Source organism: Equus caballus, chromosome 7 (genome assembly GCF_041296265.1).
Source record: "Equus caballus isolate H_3958 breed thoroughbred chromosome 7, TB-T2T, whole genome shotgun sequence".
Lineage (NCBI taxonomy): Eukaryota > Metazoa > Chordata > Mammalia > Perissodactyla > Equidae > Equus > Equus caballus.
Genome location: NC_091690.1, coordinates 49,261,437 through 49,274,408, shown reverse-complemented (window position 1 = coordinate 49,274,408; position 12,972 = coordinate 49,261,437). Strand labels below are relative to the sequence as shown.

General features: G+C 42.8%; 1 protein-coding gene across 3 annotated transcripts in view; it reads left to right on the top strand.

Moving 5' to 3' along the window:
* Positions 1-3,532: 3,532 nt before the first annotated feature.
* LOC100065912 (zinc finger protein 564-like) overlaps positions 3,533-12,972 on the top strand; it is a 79,215-nt gene continuing 69,775 nt past the window's right edge. For 2 of the 3 annotated variants that reach the window (XR_002809454.2, XM_070274040.1), the window contains exon 1: positions 3,533-3,723. The gene's annotated coding sequence lies outside the window, so the exon portion shown is untranslated. The remainder of the gene's footprint in view (positions 3,724-12,972) is intronic. The other variant, XR_011440952.1, reaches the window with a different exon arrangement.

Here is a 12,972-nt window from a genome sequence, read left to right as displayed (position 1 = left end):
TCTTTTTTTTGAGGAAGATGAGCCCTGAGCTAACATCCATGCCCATCTTCCTCTACTTTATACGTGGGATGCCTTTATAGCATGGCTTGCCAAGCGGTGCCATGTGCACACCCCAGATCTGAAGCGGCGAACCCCAGGCCACCGAAGCAGAACATGTGAATTTAAGTGCTGCACCGCTGGGCCGGCCTCCTTTGCTTCTTAAGAGAAGCTCCTTGTTTGCCTTATAAGACCACTTTGTAGGATATTCTCGAGTTCTCATGGGCTTCTCTTAGGGCAAGTGAATGCAAGAACACTCTCCTATCCCTCAAGTTTGCCATGAGAGGAATGAACAGGAACCACATGCTCTTCCCAAAGACAACCTTAAGATATCATGTCTATTGTGCTAATCACAATGGCTACAGAACCTTTGAGATCACCATGATGTGACATCAAGACAGAGCGAGACTGTCCCTAATGTTATTTGTGAGAAGCAGAACAATTTATCAGTTCATCAGTGCAGGAAGCACATTCCCAGTTTCTGCCCAGATGGGGCCACTACTGGAACTGTACCATTCCCACAGGTGCAATGAAAGTAGGGTGGGGCAGTAGGGCAGTGATGAAATGTAGTTTCTCAGCACCATGTTTCTGAGAGTGAGAGAGTGTTTCTGAGAGTGAGTGCGGAGCCAGACTCATGCATCTTCCCAGGTGAATGCACATTCTTAGGATGGTGTGTCCTTTATTTGACGTGGAGATGAGGAGCTCAGAGATAAAACAAAAAACAGTGGCATTCCTGACTTAAGAAATCAGAAATAACTTCCAAGAAAACTGCTTCTAGGCTATTATTTTCCGGATAGTTATTAAAGGGAAGATGAAAAACAGATAATGAAATGGAAATATCTTCTGCATCTCTCAAAGCTTGATGCTGAATACCCACAGAACTTGTCTTCCTACAGTGGATGGTGACTGATCAATGGAGCTACTGCCCAGCAGTCTTTTCTCCTGTATGATGAACACTGGTTGCAAACTGGGCCTTCCTTTTCTGTCTTCATTGAGATCACTTATAGTTCTTTGGCTCTGCCCCTCAGTTTCCATCTGTCAGATGGCATCCAGGGATCCTTCTTTCCCTGAGCATGGTGGAATTATTGCTGAAGTTCTGGTGGACTTGGGTGGGGCTGTTTGAGTCACATGATATCAAAGGTGAGCATTTCCTCAGGGAATTGGGAGAGGAAATGGTCAGAAATGGTATCTGTGCAGACTGAATGGAAAGGATGCCTGTCAGGGAGTGATTCCAACATGTCAGAATGAATGTTACTCTTTAGTATCATAGCCTCACCAATCAGTGGGATGATTAGATGAAATCACCTAAATTTCTGTTAAGAAAACTTAGTTTTCTAATGTGTCATTATACATGGATCAAATAGTGTAACAACAAGTAAGGGGTGGGTTGTGACCACAGAGAGTTATTTAACCATAATGAGAAAGAGCTCCTTCTTATATTTTCCATGGGAAACAAATACTTTTATGTCACATTTTCTAAAGTTAACCGTTCTGAATACCCAGAAGTCATTTTCTCCTGAAATGATGGCTTGTTTTTGCTCCCAATGCTCTTTTTTTCTTTTTTAATTCTTCTTCCCAAAGCCCCCCCAGTACATAGTTGTATATTCTAGTTATGAGCGCCTCTTGTTGTGTTATGTGGGACACTGCCTCAGCATGGCCTGATCAGCCGTGCCATGTCGGCGCCAAGGATCTGAACTGGTGAAACCCTGAGCTGCAGAAGTGGAGCATGGAAACTTAACGGCTCGGCCACAGGGCCGGCCCTGCTCCCAGTGCTTTTATTCTGAATGTGACTGAAGTGTTGGAAGGATGCCTTCCTAGTGCATCCCTGGTGTTGTAACTGAACTCAATGGGTTCATCTATTGATGAATGGAGAACTGAAAAGCACAACCAAGGCAAAAGTAGGTGAAGACAGGTTTATTACTTGCAGAAGCAATGGAGAATATGGAAGGTCTCTCCCAAAGCAGTGTCTCCCCAAACAAGGGTTTGAGGTATCTTTTATTGTGAGGTCATAGTACAGTTCATGAATATTCAGTTAAGGAAGAGGTAGGAGATCAAGGTTTATTGCGTAACATTCATGTTCCTTTAAGGCTCACAGGGTGCGTGTACACAAGCTACTACATACATCACATGATCTAGAAATGGCTGCTTGGTCTCTCTCAGAGGAGGAGAATCTAAAATATTAATGAGATTATAATGGCAACTGTTGATGAAAATAATCCATAACCAATCTATACATGAAATTTGGGTGAGTTTATTCTGAGCTAAAATGTGAGGACCATGGCCCAGGGCCTTTCTTCCCGAAGGAGGAAAGGGCACCAAAGAAGTGGGGTGCACAGAGTGGTTATATACCCCCAAAAAGGATGTTTCACATATGATTGAAATGTCCCCTTTACAATAGTCATGAGACTGTCGGCACAGCAACTGATGGACACAGCAGGTAGGTCTGCTGTCTCAGTGGACACAGCAGGGTGGCAGATCTGTTGTCTCGAGCCGAGCTGGGCGGTCACAGCTGAGCTGGGTGGTCAAAGGTGAGCACAGCAATCAGTTCCTAGCCTAAGGAAAGATGCTTATCCTTAAGGAAATGCCAATGTGGGGGAAAGTTGCACCTCCATCTTAAGGCCATTTGTTCTTGCCATAGTAAATGTTTAAAGCAGATATACAATGCTTGCTCAAGGCCATAGTCAGGCCCTTTTGGAAAAAACAAAGTCAGGCCGAATTAGGTTTACACCAAATGGCTTCCTCATGTACTCCAATACATCCTATTGCTTGCCATTTCTATTTGTCACAACACTTCCCTTCGGTTCACTCAAGAGCAGTTTGAGGCGGTTAGTTTGAGGTGGTTGAAGAACTGGCTTCAGCTAGTTTGCTTGTGGGAACTTTCTGTGGTTAGGCTCTTCTTGTAACTTTGCATCTGCAAACACTCAAGAGATAATGATAGGTTTTATCAGATTCTCTCTATCTCTTTATTTACCTAGTTTTTGGGTCACAGTGTCTGTGCCTGTGTACCTATCTGGTAAAACTACTCCAGACTCCCATTGTCAACAAAGATCAAAATAGAGAGAGACTAATTATTGCCTATGGTGAGGTGACTTTTAATGAATAAAGTTTGTTTAATCAATGTAACTTGAAAGACAATATAAAATGTTTCCAAAGAGGTTAGTTTCAGAAACAATAAAATATTCCAGTTTTACATTGCATGATTTAAAAATTGTTTTTCTCTTTTCCTCCCTGAGCATGTTAATAATATTCTGAGATCTGTTCTTTATTTTGAGTGAGTTAGGTGGATTTCCAGGGCTCCTTGTGTGTGCTCGTAAAGAAGGATTTTAGTTCCACAGGTCGCCTCCCAACACTACCTGTCAATGCGAATATCCCGGCAGAGGATAACTTGTGTCTGGCATTCTGCTCAGACACCTAAAGTCAGGGGCTGTCACCAGGCACGGGGGTGGGGGGGGGAAATCTCTCAAAGTGTCCAATCAGAGGCGGCGCCGGGGCAGGTGGGTGGGGCGAAGCTCCCCAAGCCCCCGGAAGTTGCTGCTGTTCCAGCCGCCTGGGGACCGCGTCTCCTCGCCGTTTAAGGCTCCTCTTGGCTCTGCCGCTTGTTTTGTCGATTTGTGACCTGACCGAATTGTCGCACTGAACGCATGAGTCGTATGAAGGACGCCGGGGAACCCAGGAGCCCTAGAAATGGTGAGTGTGCGGCCCCGGGGTGAGGACTTGGGAGGAGGGGCTGGTGGGAAGCGGCGGGGCGGGCCCGGCCTCCCGCGGTCCCCTCCGGGGTCTGCGGCCCCAAGTCCGCGGTGGCGCCGCTCGGCCGTCAGGCCCCTCCGGCCGCAGCGTGGGGGCGGGGCCGGCAGCCGGGCCCCGGGCGTCCTGTGGTCCCTCCGCGCGGGGACTTGGGCCGGAGCGTCTGTGGGCCGCTGTGCGGCCGCAGCCCCGCGTGTCCCAGACGGTGCGGGGCCCGCGGGAGGGCCCGCAGGACAGTCGGGCCTCGGTCTCTGGGGTCCGTGCGCGGAGGGGCTGCGGTCTGTGCGTCCCCAGGGCCTCCTTTCTCCTCGGAGGATACCCGTTTTTCCTGAGTTTTCAACATGTTTGGGGAGCAGGGTCTCAAATCCACGACCCTGTCCCCCCAGCTCTTGCAGGACCGACAGTAAATCTCTAAATTTCCAGATTCTTCCTCACGTTCCCAAACGCCCACTTCCTGTCTCCGATTCACAGCATGATTATCAATTGCAAACAGACCCGATATTTTAATTGTTTATCATTTTTCTCTAGTCAATGGGTGGTCCTTTTAAAACGGTTTCTTCCTTGTTTGTGGATGTTTTACATGAGAAAAAAGTAGTGAACAGCTTCCTGGAACTACCTTGTATGAAATATTTCTGCTTCTCCTCCCAGGATGTGTCCTGGATATAAATATTCAATCGTAGGTCTTTTACTTGGAAGTTCCTCTTGGCAGACTTTTCTGGGTCATCTCTCCTGTCAGCAGTGCCCCTCCCTGGGTTTGTCAAATTTAAATGATATATTCAGTGTATTTTATTCTCAGTTTTTTAATGAATAAAGTTTGTTTAATCAATGTAACTTGAAAGACAATATAAAATGTTTCCAAAGAGGTTAGTTTCAGAAACAATAAAATATTCCAGTTTTACATTGCATGATTTAAAAATTGTTTTTCTCTTTTCCTCCCTGAGCATGTTAATAATATTCTGAGATCTGTTCTTTATTTTGAGTGAGTTAGGTGGATTTCCAGGGCTCAGTCTGGCAGACCTGAAGTGCTCAAGTATGACGAACAGTTTATAAAACAATTTCTTGTTATGGAAATAACTAATTAACGTGTTTTTTTCCTCGAGTCAAGTACAGTACGTTCCTGTGGGATTTGTTCTTGAGCCAGAAAAATGCCATACAATTTTCTTCCCTCATTTCCACATAAAGACGGGTTTGAGTGTTATAGCTGGATTGTTCAAACACCAGGTTTGTGTATTTAAAATATGAGTGATGGTCCAAAAAACTCCAGTCGTGGCAGAGGTCTGAGGGCGGTGACTCTAAGCTAAGGCCCCCTTGAGCCTGCAGAGGGAAAGCCTTGAAGGCCCAGTTGCTCTTCCTGGGGAGCCTCCCCCTGCAGGTGTCCTACTGCTCACACCCTGTGGAAGGAGCCTTTATCCTGAGAGGAGCTGCAGAGCCCTGGAAAGCTGGGTGTGCACGTGCTCCTGGGGTGGGGAGTGATGCCCTTTCTGAGGTTGTTGCTGTGGTTCCCTTGGGCCTGTTTCTAGACATAATTGGAGTTTTGCATCCACAGTGTAGGTGCACTCAGAGTGTAATTTGTTTACACTGAGAAAGTCTGTGAGAGTCAGGAGCTCTGTGTCCTGGATTAGTGCCCATTAATCTGGGGGTTCATTTGGGTCAGAACCTTAAACTGAATCCAACTCAGTTTCCTCACTGTGAGAATGGGAGCCTGAGAGAGGGAGCATTTACATTATTGGTACTGTTTCAACACAAGGCTGACATAAGGGAAGCCATGTTGTAGGAAAGAGACCATATTGTAACTTTGGTCTCTGACTAACTAACCCAGCTGGATATATACGACCTGCTCTGAAGGTGTTTCGACCCCTGTTTGTGCATATACCTCCCATCTGCAATGAGACGATGACCTCATTCTTTTGAGTCCCTTAGGAATGTGATGACCCCCAAACCGGAGAGTCTAAGCTGATAGCCATCATCAACAGAAAATGAAAGATCTGATGTAGCAACTCCTTGGTCAACATTCCTAACCTCCTCCCCTAGAACTCACTGGCCTATATAACTGCTGCAAAATTCTGAGCCTCCTTAAGATTGTTCCTTTGGACATTAGTCGGCCATCTTCCCTCTTGCTAGCAAGCTGTAATAAAATGCCCTTTCTCTGCCACTATCTTGCCTCTTGATGCTTGGCTTTTGTCTTGTGGTGAGCAGATTATGCCCTTTGTGTGGTAATAGAAATCTGGTGACCACAAAGGGACCCTGAGTCCTGCTCATGGTCAATAAACCTCAAATGGGTTACCTGTCAGGTAAGCCCTTAGTGGCCACTGATACTCCTCTTGTCTTGGGGATCTGCCTTTCCTGCTCTCTCATGCTGATGCTGGCTGCCTCCTAAGGCTCCCTATGGTGGAAGGACAATCAGCTACTTCTCGTGGATCGATGGGCTCACATCTGGAGTAGAGTAAGTCACCTCAGGGGTACACCACTGAAAACTTCCTTCCCCTCCATCTGGGGTTCCCTCTTTTAAGAGAAGGGACCATCTGGTTAATAGGGCACCTTACCAGCGTCCAGAGGACTTCACCTGAAATCTAGGAAGTGGCTCACTAGTGTTTGGTGTTTTGTGTGTTTGTGTCTGTAAAGAGTTCCAGGATCAAACGTCTTTTGGGTGAGTGACCTTGTTAAAATGCACCTGTGCCTAAAATTGTCTACTATCTCATCAGGATAGTGGGTTAGAGGTCCACTGGTGAAATTTGGTTGTTGGGTTGAAGTCACAAGGCTAGGATTGTGGGAGACAGTATAAAGGGGTTATAGCCCCTGGGGCACTCAAAAGGATCAGGTTAGAGTCCCAAGCTCCAGGGTAGGGTCCCAGAGTACCCGAGGTGAGAGTCGTAGAAGTATTGGATTTTGGTGTCTGTTCATGTTTGTCTATGTCTGACTGGTCTATTTGTTAACATTGTCTGTTTGGGGGCTGAGTTTCTTGGTGATTGTAACAGACTCAGTTTAGAAATTACCTTGTTTGTTGCGGCCTCTTTGGGAAAAGCCCCCTAAAATGGGGATAACTGTAAATAGCTAGCAAGATAACCTGGGATGATTTAAAATTACAGTGGCCATTTTGGGCTCTTTTTGAGCCTCCAAACCAAGGAACAAGGAAAAATCTTTAATGTTTAGAGTCGAGGGCTCCACCTTTCAGCCAAAAGATTCCAGGAGCTGTAAAGGTTTATAGAGGACAGCAGAATCTTACCAAGCTTATTTGTGTCCTGAGGGCTTGGCTTGATAATTGTCAGGTTAGGGGGGAGTCCCAAAATATAGTCAGACAAAAATATGGTTGCACTTCATTTTGCAGTAAGAGATAGTCGGACAGAAATGCAGGTTGCACTCCTGTTTATTGCTAAGAGTCCTACTGAACTGCCGTCAGCCTCAAGGGAATTACATTGGCCATAGAAGAAAGCTTTGGCTGGGCCTTCGTTGTAAGGGTCTTGATTTCAAGGATGCTTGAAATTTTCACAATCTGATTCTAGCTGCAGCATAAATATACTTTTGACCAGCTGTGTCTAAATTCTGAAACAATAGGAAATGCTAATTCAGTCTCCGCCTGTAGTGCCTTAGGCTCCATTCTCCCAAATTGGGCAACTTTTAGCTACAAGTAAGTAGTATGAGCTACTGAGTCCTCATTGGTTTATTGATCCTTCTCCCAGAGACAGCCACTATTTTTCCTTGTCTCTGTTTTTTTTGTGTATGTCATTTGTCGTACATAGAGCAAGATGCAGGCACTCCATAAGCTGGTTGTCTGGGCAGCTGCAGTAGGCTTTGCCATAGGGCCTGCCTATGGAGTATGCGCATAGGTGGAAGCTGTTGCTAAGGGCATCTTGGAAGCCAAAAGGGCTGCAATGTTGGTGGGTGTGCATGGAACAGTTAAGAGCTGTTAGGGCGCTTGCCACCTCTAGAAGTCTCATACACAGTCCCCAACCCCACATCACCTCCCTGTAGGTATTAGTCTGGCTCCGAGAGACCCAAAGCGCAGCTAAAACTGTTAATGGGCATATAAGATGAGATTTTTTTCTTTTTGTCTAGTGATATATGTTGAGAGCTTGGCTTTGTGACCTCTTTGGTCATGAGGGGTCCCAGTTCATCGACAGCCTTTGTCGTCTCAATGTTTGTTGTTTGTTAGTGCACTACTGCCTGGGTGGCAGAAGACTTTGCTTTCTTGGACTTTTTTTTTTTTTTTTTTTTGAGAGGGATTAGCCCTGAGCTAACATCTGCTGCCAATCCGCCTCATTTTTTTTTTTCTGACTGAGGAAGACTGGCCCTGAGCTAACATCTATGCCCATCTTCCTCTACTTTATATGTGGGACGCCTGCCACAGCATGACTTAACAAGCAGTGCATAGTTCCGCACCTAGGATCTGAACCAGCAAAACCCGGGCCGCCAAAGTGAAATGTTTGAACTTAACTGCTGCACCACCGGGCCAGCCCCTTCTTTGACTATTTTTGAGAGTGATCTTTCTGGATCTTGTGAGGGCTGCTCCTTTTGCACTCTCTTTTGGGGATGCTTCTTGCATTCATAGGTAAGCCATAAATGCTTGTAGATGCTGGAGTGTTAAAAACTGGCAATGCAAATATGACCCAGAAACTCCATCTTGGAGAACACTTGAGTGTTTTTCTGTGCCTTTATGATGTAGTTGGACAGGTATATTAACCTATAACATCATTTAAGTTACAACGCAATTTCTGAGAAATTAAGAGCAATAGTCCTTAAAGAAAAAAATCCTTGAAAGACTGGAAATGCTGCTCTAGAGGCAGTTCAGATTCCACCCAGTTCCTTTATCTCAAAAAGTATTATGGCCACGTCTCTCTGGGAACTGTTGTCTAGCTCATCACTCCTAGGACTGAAGAAGAAAAAAGGAAAAGCAAGAAAACCAGCCGTAAGAGCACCCTTGCCAAAAATCTAGCATCTTGAGTGTCTTCTTCCCAAGTATTAGTTAAAAAGGCTTAAAACAAAGTTTGGGTTCATAACTAGGGAGGCTTGTACCTGATTCATGGCAGTAATTTTAAAACAGCTGTGCAGTCTCTGTGTATGTGTGTCTATATGCATGTTATACGTGTGCTATTTTACCTCCAGGTGGTATTATTTCTAAAGAGCTTTATTCAGTTGGCTAAAAGTAAGCACATAAACTCTAAATGTAATAGAAACTAACCCAAATGTCATTCTAGTTAACATGATAAAAATAATCTTTGGTAATTGAAAGCTTGTTTAAGTTTATTGGTTTCATTAGAATAGACATATCCTCAGAATTGTCAGCATTGGCTATGATGCAAACATACTGCCTTTATTCTATATTTATTGGTCAAATAAGCAGTCTGTACCACAAAACTGGTTAGCAAAAATAATAACTTAAAATGTTGGCTAATTTTGTCTCATGTTTCATGAAGTTTTGTAGGCAGTCCAACTAATTATTGAAAACAGGTAAATTAAATGTAAAAAGGGTAAAAGTTTTGGGGGAACTTTTTAACAATGATTATGTGTTATAATATATGTCCTTAACTTAAGATGATGGCTAGCTGCTTTAGTTTCACATGAAATTTTTGTGAGTAATCTAAATACGATTGTTACAAATGAATGGTCTAGTAAGTGAGATAAGAGTTTATAGATAAGCTTTTATCGATAATTGTAGTTTATGACATGAGTTCTTAAAATAGCTTCCAAAATCTCTTTGGTAACCTGAAATATTGAAATTTTGTTAGGTTAAACTGAATGATAAAAATTCATTGAGTATCGGGGCTGGCCCCGTGGCCGAGTGGTTGGGTTCGCGTGCTCCGCTGCAGGCGGCCCAGTGTTTCGTTGGTTCGAATCCTGGGCGCGGACATGGCACTGCTCATCAAACCACGCTGAGGCAGCGTCCCACATACCACAACTAGAAGGACCCACAACGAAGAATATACAGCTATGTACCGAGGGGCTTTGGGGAGAAAAAGGAAAAAAAAAAAAATTCATTGAGTATCTAGGTCATTTCCAAATAAGATAGAACATTAGGGGTCAGCCCCATGGCTGAGTGGTTAAGTTCACGTGCACCGCTTCAATGGCCCAGGTTTCACCAGTTTGGATCCTGGGCACAGACTTAGCACCACTTATTAAGCCATGCTGAGGCTGTGTCCCACATAGCACAGCCAGAAGGACCTACAACTAGAATATACAACTGTGTACTGGGGAGCTTTGGGGAGAAAAAGAACAAGAAAAAAAACAAGACTGGTGACAGAAGTTAACTCAGGTGTCAATCTGAGGTGTTAATTATTATATGTGGTTTATCGATTTTTGGCTTCTTAATACAGAGAAGGTAAAATATGTTTGGGTCTGTTAGTAAACGTGTCTTGTATTTTATTAAAGGTTGTTCTATGAAGTAGCATGTTTCTAGAAATTATTAAAAAGTGTTTATGGGGGTCCGGCCCCATGGCCAAGTGGTTAAGTTTGCATGCTCCGCTTCAGCAGCCCAGGGTTTTATCAGTTCAGATCCTGGGCACGGACCTAGGACCACTCATCAAGCCATGCTGAGGGGGCATTCCATGTGGCACAACCAGAAGGATCTGCAACTAGAATATACAGCTGTGTACTGGGGGGCTTTTGGAAGAAGAAGAAGAAAAGAAAAAGATTGGCAACAGATGTTAGCGCAGGTGCCAATCTTTAAAAAAAGAAAAATTAAACAAGTTTTTATGAATTTTCCAAGCCACAGAATATTAATTAAAAAGACAGTTCATAATTGCTTTTTAGTTTGTATTTAGGGTCTGTAAGGGTTAAAAGTTTTAATTAATATATGTAATTAAAGCTACTGAAAATTAATGAAGAAAACGTCTTTGTATTCAAGGAAAGTAAGATATATGTTTTCAGTGGACGAGGTATAAAGAATAGAGATTTTAGTTTTGTTAAAAAAACAATATTCCAATCCTGAATGAAGTCTTTCTTTTGAACTAGAAAGAAGGAAGAAAAATTTTTTTTCTCTTTGAGAATTTTCAGAGGACCCCTGGGACTTCTCAAAGAAATTTGCTCCTTCTTCCTATAAGGAGGAAGATACTAAACTTGTTAGACTTATTTGGTATGTTAAATTACATGGGAACCATTGTCAAATAAGTGATGATAAACCTTCTTAGGTGGTATAATGTGCATAAATGTTACTGATATAAATGTTTTAAAAATTATGTAACATCCCTGAAATTCTAATCTGTCCTGGTTGTCAGGCATAATTCTGGTTATTATTTTAAAGTGTTGTATGTCGCAGAATTAACCAAATTTCTTTGTCAATTGCCATTTTGGGGTCATGTTGTTTACAGAGTTATTATTTTACTCTGATGCTTTTGAAAAATGTTTCATCTTCAGAGAAATTCAGGGAAAGGACTCTGACACTCTAGAATACTGGTTTCTGATAAACTTTCAGATTATGAAACTGAACTAGGTTAGAAATTACGGAACTCTAAGAGAGAAACTGATGACCTCAGATTACTGCTAACAGAAGATTAAGATCAAGAATTGGTTACACAGGACTGAATGAACTGATGAGGATGATTATAATTTATATGACTTTTTATTTGAGATATTGTTGATCTTTTGATTTCCTCCCCCCCCCCCCCCCCCCAGATTCAAGGAAATCTTTTCCTCTTTTCTCTCATGCTAACTATGACTTATAGCAGTTTGGTAAATTATATCTTTGTAAGTAGAATTGAAACATTAATTTTTTTCTCCCTACTTGATCCCTTCAGAATTTGGAAACTCTTAGTGAGTGAGTATTGTTTTCACAGCCATATAGTTGTTTGCATTAAGTTCAATAAGAAGCTGTTTTCCTTATAACAGGACACAATTGGAAACATTGGTTATATTACCAAGGCTTTGCCTGGAATGTCATATTTGAGAGAAACATACAGAGTCAGATATGACAAGACAGCTTTTGAGGAATAAAGGTTGACTCTGGAATAAAACCAGTAGGAAGTATTGGCCTGGTACCTTGTTTACAGAGTTTGTAGCAACCTCACTGTGTTAAGTAAGGAAAGTCACTTATCTGACAGGTGCCTGGAACCTCGAAATATTTGGGAGAAGCTCAAAAGAATAGAGGAATTCACCCACATCTGTAGGTATTGCAGGCAAAGTCTGATAACAAAGTTCTTGGCTTGGCTTTCCTGGTCTCAAGAGACCTTTAAAGTTCAATCTGAGATTCCTTATAAAAAGTTCTAGCAAAGCAGATTTAAAAGAGCCTATACGATCAATGGCTATTCTTGCTGTACCTCTGTAAATAATTAAGTTTTATTGAAACTAGACTTATTTTGCAAACTAATGGGTCTTAATTGGCTATCTTTGGTAAAAATGAGGGTGATTTTAGAAAAATTATGTTTCAGTAGAAACTATGGTATACATCAATGGATATTAGATCCTAGTTCTGTTAATTGTCTTTGAGGTTTTTGTTTTATATCTGTTAACTGGACTGGATCCTGAATTCTTCTAGTCTCCTGAAATATCTGGCTACAAGTCTCCAAACTAATGTTTAAATTTTTTTTTTTTGTCATTTTCATTTGGAATCCTTGCAAACTGAACCTGCCCTTTATCCAGAAGCCTTGCAAACTGGAGCTGGTGAACTTGATATAAACTTGAGAGATTCATGTCTGTTGCTGTGTAAGACACCTGAATACTTTTCTTTTTTAAACTATGTTTCATTCTTTTTTTTTAAAGATATTATGTTTTTCCTTTTTCTCCCTAACGCCCCCCAGTACATAGTTGTATATTCTTCGTTGTGTGTCCTTCTAGTTGTTGCATGTGGGATGCTGCCTCAGCGTGGTTTGATGAGCAGTGCCATGTCCGCGCCCAGGATTCGAGCCAAAGAAACACTGGGTCGCCTGCGGCAGAGCGCGTGAACTTAACCACTCAGCCACGGGGCCAGCCCAGACACCTGAATACTTGATGACATCATCAGAGGCATTTCAAACTGCAAAAGATGCTTCAACTCTGACGTCTAGAAATCTTTTTAACTGGCTGCTGCCTGGACTCAGAAACTGGTTTATAATTTGCTCCCACTATTAACCTTGTTTTTCTTTTGTCTCTCTAGAAATGTTTCTTATTAAATACCTGGTTAGTTGCTTACACAGTATAGGCCTAAATTGGGGATCCCACCTGTATCACTATCTTACTAAAAGGCTAGTTCAGTGAGCTGGAACAACCTATGCCCATCATCAACAA